Raw genomic sequence first — 7357 nt, 5'->3', positions numbered from 1 at the left:
TTTTGATTGTATCCCACATAATTCTCAGGGTTTCTTCATTTTTCTTTGTTATTTTTTCTGATTTTTCCTCAAACAGAGTTGTATCCAAGGGTTTTTCTTCAGTTTCTCTGATCCTATCTTCCATCGTTTCTAACCTCTCCTAAGCCCTTCTATGACACTGTCCATTTCTGGAACTTGTTGTTTATCTTTTGGATTTCTAATTGTTGTTTTTGTATGATTTCTAGTAGTGAATTTATTTTAGCATTTTGTTCCTGTATTATTTTCTTGAATTCTTCCATTTTTTTGTCTGTATTTTCCATGAATTTTTCTGCCTTTTCCATGAATTTGTCTATTTTCTTCCTCATTTTTGTCTGTTTTTTGCTTCAACTCTTGGATAATTCTGAATATTAAAGATTTGAATTCCCTATCAGTTATGTCTAGTACCTTTTCTTCTACTGGAAGGTCATCTGGTGTTTCATTTTGGATGACTACTGGAACTTTTCTGTCCTGTTTTTGTAAATGTTTTGATATTGTCTGCTGTCTTCGAGGCATTCGGTGGTTATTTTCCTTGTTTATTGATTGTAGATTTGTTTGTTTCGTCCTGCTTTTTTGTTTTATTTGGTTATGTCTGAGCAGGCGGGCTGTGTATTCTTTGTTGTTTGCTCATCTGTGGGCAAGATACTTTTCACCTCCTTCTCCAATGGGCAGGGTCAGTCACTCAGGTATGTTATGGCAGGGCAGGTCCAGCTGAAGGGGAGTTGCTGGGATGAGTTCTTTGTGGCAGGTACCAGGTCTGACAGTGCAGACTGGGAATCAGTGGAGGGCAGGTTCCAGTAGGCCATGCCTGTGCTGCTTGGGAGTGTGATGTTCAGTGCACGGTGCAGGTAAGCAGGAAGGAGAGGATAGATTGTGATATGTGGGGCTAAGATGGGTATGGGAAAGATGAGAGAGAGGAGAGAGGAACATGAGCCAAAAACATACACACAAACAAAAAAGAGTGCTAATGGAGCTTGCTATTGGAGTGGAGAGATGAGAGACTGAGAAATGGGGAAAAACAAAAATAAAAAAAAGAAAAAAGGTAAAAGAAAAAAATGAATAAATCGATAAAGTAGAAATGAAGAAAGACAAAAAGGGAATAAGAGAGAGAAAAAAACTAAACAAAGAAATGAAAAAAAAAAAACCAAAAACAAACAAAACAACAAGAAAATAGAAATGTCCCCAGGGATGTCCCTGTGCGTCTGCGCAGAGTATGGGACTAGCTTCCAAGCCACACGGTACTGCCTGGCTAGAAGGGGCTCTCAAGCTGAGAAACGAAAAAGAAAACAAACAAACAAATCAGAAGAGAACAAATCAGAGCAAAGAAACAAACAAACAAAAAAGCCCCGGGGGTCCCACCAGTGTGGTGGCATGGGCCGGGAAGTTGTTTCACAGTCCAGCGGTGTTTTGCAGCCTTTCAGGAAGAAGCAAAGATGGCACACAGAGCCAGGTATTTGAGAGAAAGGAGGGGGAGGTGGTGAGAGGTAAGGAAGAAATCTAAAACATTGGAAAAAAGCAACACCAGCAGCCCACAAATGGCACTCAGGGACCTGGCCAGCGCGGGCGGGTAGAATGCAAGCGGCACTGGGGGGAAACTCGTGCTTCCTGGCCAGTAGACTGTGGCTGCAGAAAGCAGCAGAGGCTAAGTAGGGGTGAAGAAGGGTGGGGGGTGGGAAAGCCTATATCGTGGGTTACCCGTTGTTCTGTCTCCTGCTGGATGCTCCGTGAAGCTGCTTTCTCGTACCTCCTGTTTGCTGATCTCTGATAAGAGTCCAAAATGGCAGATCCGTGCTTCGGTAGCTGATAGAGGACCTCTGCATGTATCTCTCCTCACGCTCTGTTTTTGGTCAGTTTCTTATTCCATTTGGTGCTTGGCTGAGTTCTTTATCTTTTCATTTGTTGCTTAGGGTTTCAGGATTGACGTGAGACTCTGTTTGAGTTAGTTTTTCTGATCTTTGTTGCCGAGGGGTGGCATGGTGCTTCTGACTATAGTGCCGTGTTGCCCGGAAGTCACTCAGTGGCTTTTAACAAGCAGCATTTATTTCCTATTCAAGTTCATGGGTCTGCAGGTTGGCTAGTGCTCTGCTGGGTTCAGCTGGGATTGGCTCCAGACTGTGGGTTAAGTTCAAGGCTGTTACATTTGTCTCCTCATTCTGGTACCAGTGGATACCTAGGACATGTTTTTTTCTTTGCTAAGGCAGACAACAAGAGGCCAAGCCAAACCTCACATATATATTTAAAGCCTCTGCCCATGGCATGTCTTCTAACATTTCATTGGTCAAAGAAAGTCACGTGGTCAAGCTCAGCATCAACGAGACAAGAATATAGTTCATCTGCTCAAGTGGAGGAGTCCCTGGGTAGTGCAAATGTTAACTCACTCCACTGCTAGCTGAAAGGCTGGAAGTTTGCATCTGCTCAGAGGTGCCTTGGAAGAAATGCCTAGCAATCTACTTCCAAAAAATCAGCCATTGAAAACCCTATGGAGCGCAGTTCTACCCTGACACACCTAGGGTTGTCATAAGTCAGAATCGACTTGCTGGCAACTAGTACTGGTATTCAAGTGGAAGGTGCTTCAAAGTCACAGGCAAAATGTGTAAAATGTTTAATTGTATTTCATCCTAATATACCACAATGCTCCCCAAATATTTTGTCTCTCTCCTTCAAACATTTATTACAGTTTAAATTTTACTTTCATTTGTATGATTCTTTAGTTACTCCCTGTGTTTTCTTCTGGACTTTTGAGGGACTTTACGTGTGTCTGATTGGACTCATTGTTCCCCTAGCAACTAGGACAGTGTTCTTGACAATATCAGGTACTCAATGAATGAATAGTCATTGTTTGAATAAATCCGCTTTTGATCTGCCTAAAAATCATCCCAGGGATAGAAGTCTATCTTTGTGAGAATTATTGAAGTGATACTAAATGCCTCATTTCAAACCTTTCAGAAATCCCCTCGCTATATTCCCATTGTGAGAAGTGCAACCCTGTGGGAGAGAAGGCTATCCAGTGCAAACGTGAGTAGGCAGAGCACTGTTGTCTAGAACTGCTTCAATACTGCCATCGTTTTGGCTTTGGTTGCTTGATACATAAGATTTGTTCCTTCATTTTTTGACTTTACAACTGGTAAAAGATTTTGTTTTAAAATTTTAAAATAAGAATGTTAAAAACATTTCCCCTGGACGTTGGATCCTTGTTTGAGAATCACTGGTATAGACCACAGCCTATTGATCCTTTATACACAGAGATATACGTGGAAGAAAAACTATATCGTTCATCTGATGAGCAAGAATAGAAATCACAGTGTATTAGGTGTCCTGTCCGTGGCTGTATGTGGTACAACACACAGGAACTAGGGCAATAATTACATCTTACTATAATCAATAAACATAAGCAACTGAGGTCATCAAGCAAATGCTGACCTGCTAGTATTGTCCTTCCCTCATCCCACCTTTTTCTTATTGGTTGCTAATGCTCTCCTCTTGGTCAGAGCCAAGGAAATGTTTTTCCCTGCAATGTGCATATGCATCTTTACAAATGACTTCAATGTGCACATGGAGATGGTCACCATGGCTGGCCTGTCCAGTTGTCATGGAACTGTGGTAGCCTCCCAGATGTAGTCCCGCCAGAGTATTGTTTAAATAAGCAGAATTGGGGGAAGAAAAAGAACCTTTTCAACCACCACTGTAATTTACATCTTAAGGGGTCTAATTGCCTTCATTTCCTTCCTATTTACCATGAAGGGAATGTCAGTGGCCCCTAGAGATGACCACATAGCTCATCTCATCGACACTGATTGGTGGGTGGGTGGGTGTTATTCTAAGATAGATAGTTTTATCTTCTACAGTCTCCTCCTTCCAAAATGTGTGAGCAGGGTTGCCCCAATCTACTGCTTGCTTAAAAGTAGCATATGGTGGCTGGAAATAGTAGAACTCAAGAACAGAAATCAAGAAATGTGGAGAGTAACATTTGAAGATGAAAGAAAAAGGCCAACTGTAGGAAAGATGGAAAAACATGACCTAGGTTTGTTAACTGGCTTACACTACAGTGATGTAATGCCTAACAAGCTTACAGACAAGTGCTGTCTGGGTGCCACTCCACTCTTCCAGCAGCCCAAGCGGAGACTGGGAAGTAGGTAAAGTCCTTATATGAGATCAGCTGCATCCTCCTATGGCATTGGGGGATTTGTTGAGTTTTTTGCTCTTTCAAACTGTCTCGTCTTCCTCTCTGAGTAGTAAAACTAAAAAAATTTTGAGTGTATATCTCTAAAAGACTTCTGTATTCTTTTTCATTGTATATCCCGTATACTGAATATTATACACTCTATAAAAGGACAATAACAATATTACATATTATATATTATATATTATACACTGTGTATTATTAATTGTACATCATATGTTGTATAGCACATATACATAATATCTTGTTGTTTGGTGCCATAGAATCGATTTTGACTCATAGCAATCTTTGAAACGTTATATATTATATATGTATCAACTAACCTGTATCATACATATGTATGTGGGTTTATATGTATGTGTATCTCTCTCTCTCTCTCTCTGTGTGTGTGTGTGTGTGTGTGTGTGTGTGTGTATGTGAATGAGGTATGAGTGGTTCTGTGGTAGAATTCTCGTCTCCCATGTGGGAGACGAGGATTAGATTCCTGGCCAATGCACCCCATGCACACCCACCACTAGTCTGTCAATTGAGGCTTGTGTGTTGCTATGATGCCAAACAGGTTTGTGCAGAGCTTTCAGACTAGGAAGAAAGGCCTGGCAATCTACTTACGAAAATCAGTCAGTGAAAACCTTATGAATCACAACAGTCTGATCTGCAACTAATCATGGGGATGGTGCAGGACCGGACAGCATTTTGTTCCACTGTGCATGGGGTTGCCATGAGTCGGGCTGATTTGATGGCAGCTGACAACTATATACACATATATTCCTATGTTATACACTGTTTATCGATCATCTTGCTGTGGGCAGGGAGCTGTTCTAAAAGCAATAATAGAAAAAAAAATTGCCTTTTAAAAGTATTGTGAGAAACACAAATAATGGGAAATTAGCAAACAAATAAATAAGGTGATTCCAGGAAATGAAAACTGCAGTGTTATGAAGAAGTCAGCTAGGATAATGATGTCCAGAGTGACTTGGGGGTGGGGGGAGGTTGCTGATTAGGTTAGGATAGGGTGGCCAAAGAAGACCTTTCTGAGGAGGTGATATTTGAGCCTCCTCCAGAACTATGAGACAGAGGAAACTGGGTAGAGTTCTGGTTGGCAGAAAGTTCTCAGAGGCAGAGTGTTCCAAGCAGAAAAGAACAGCCAGTATAAGATATGCTGGGCTTCTTTAAGGAGCCCTGGTGGCATGGTAGTGAAGTGCTTGGCTGCTAACTGTTAAGGTCAGTGGTGACAGATGTGAGAGACAGATGTGGCAGTCTGCTTCCTTAAGACTCATAGCAGACTCTATGGAGCAGCTCTGCTCTGTCCTATAGGGTCACTATGAGTTGGAATTGACTTGACAGCAACAGGCTTTTTTTTTTTTTGGTTTGCATGTTTAAGAGTAGAGAGAACATGAACGCTGCTGGAAAATGGAGAACCAAAGAGTGAATGGGGAGAAGAACTAGACCTTGCAGGACCTCTTGGGCAAATGGAAGAAGTTTGTCTTTTCTTCTGGTTGCAAGGTGGAAGCCACAATGGGGGTTTATTTTACAGTAGAGGATGCAGTGATCTCATTTACTCTTTAGAAGTTTCACTGGTTGCTGTATGTAGGATGAATTGTTGGGAAGCAAAAGAAGATATTGGGTCCCATTAGAATATTCTGATGAGGAGGAATGGTGGCTAGGACTAGAGTTGTAGCGATTTAGTGAGTGAGAAGTAGTCAGATTGTAGAAATATTTTGGAGGTGGAGCCGATAGGTTATGGTAACGGATTGGATGTGGGATGTGATGCAAAGGGTAATCAAGAAGGACTTCCAGGCTTTTGGCCTGAAAAACTGGGGTGTATGGTGGTAGAGGTAGTGAGGATTTTAGAAAGAGATTTTTGATGGAGATCATCGTAGTTGAGTTTGGAGAGTGTTTAGTTTGAGATATCTGGTGCTTAATATCTCATTGATAAGAACTTAGTCACATAGTTTTGCCTAGCTGCAAGGGAGGCTGGGAAATGTGGTCCTTAAACTGGGCATATTGCTGCCTCAAATAACCTCAGGGTTCTAGTACAAAGGATGCGAGGGAGAATGGATTTGGGGGTAGATGAATAGCAGTATCTGCCACATAAATAAATGATAAAAATACTACCCAAAGTGTAGGTGCTAAAATATACTTCTAAATAACTCATCTGTCAAAGAATAAATAATTACGGAAAGGAGAAAACATTTAGAAGTGAATTATAATAAAAACAACAACATGTGGAATACGATTAAAGTGGTTCTTAGGGTGAATTTATACCTTAAATCTCGTATGAGAGAAAAATAAAGATTGAAAATTAAAAAGCTAGGCATTCAACTTAATAATGAAAACCACAAAATAATTCTAAAGAAAGTAGGAAAAAGGAGCTAATAAAGTTAGCAGCAGTAATTACCAAAATAGAAAATAAAAAATGCAATTAAAGATAACTAACAAAGCCAAAAATTTGTTCTTGAAAGGAGTGGATAAGATAGACAAACCTCGTTTTTCAAACTTCAAGGCAAGACTGAATAAGCAAAACAGGAAAAATAATATTAAGAAAATATTATGAATGAAAAGGGAAACATAATTACAGATAGGGTGGAGATTTAGAAAATCAAGAGTCAACAGCCAATTCTATGAATAACTTTGTATCAACAAATGAAAAACACTATTGAATTAACATTCAAAACTTTCATGCCCAAAAGACAGCATGCCTTTAGGGCTCTTTAGCTGAGTTTTATTAAAAATCCTTGTTTAGAGAAAGAGAAAAAGCCACCCAACTAATCTTCTTTTTTTTTTTTGAAAGTAGTACTATTTTTATTTTTGCTATATTCTTCGACACAGTGCCAGAAGACTAGGGATAGGCGTGTGTTATTCAAATTTTCAAAATGAAGACTGTTTTAGAAAGTGCAAATTGAGTAACAACTTATCATAACTATTAAACTAACAACAATAAAAACCAGCATGTATTGAGTGTTTATTATATGCCAGGCACAGTGCTAAGTGCTTTTTATACATTATCTTGTGTTGTTTTTTTTTTCCTTCCTCCTTTTTTTTTTTTTTTTTAATTGTACTGCAGGTGAAGGTTTACAGAACAAATAGTTTCTCATTAAACAGTCAGTACACATATTGTTTTATGACACTGGTTAACAACCCCATGACATGTCAACACTCTCC

This window comes from Trichechus manatus, unplaced genomic scaffold, assembly GCF_000243295.1.
Source record: "Trichechus manatus latirostris isolate Lorelei unplaced genomic scaffold, TriManLat1.0 scaffold00027, whole genome shotgun sequence".
In the NCBI taxonomy this organism is placed as follows: domain Eukaryota; kingdom Metazoa; phylum Chordata; class Mammalia; order Sirenia; family Trichechidae; genus Trichechus; species Trichechus manatus.
This window is presented reverse-complemented; position numbering follows the sequence as displayed.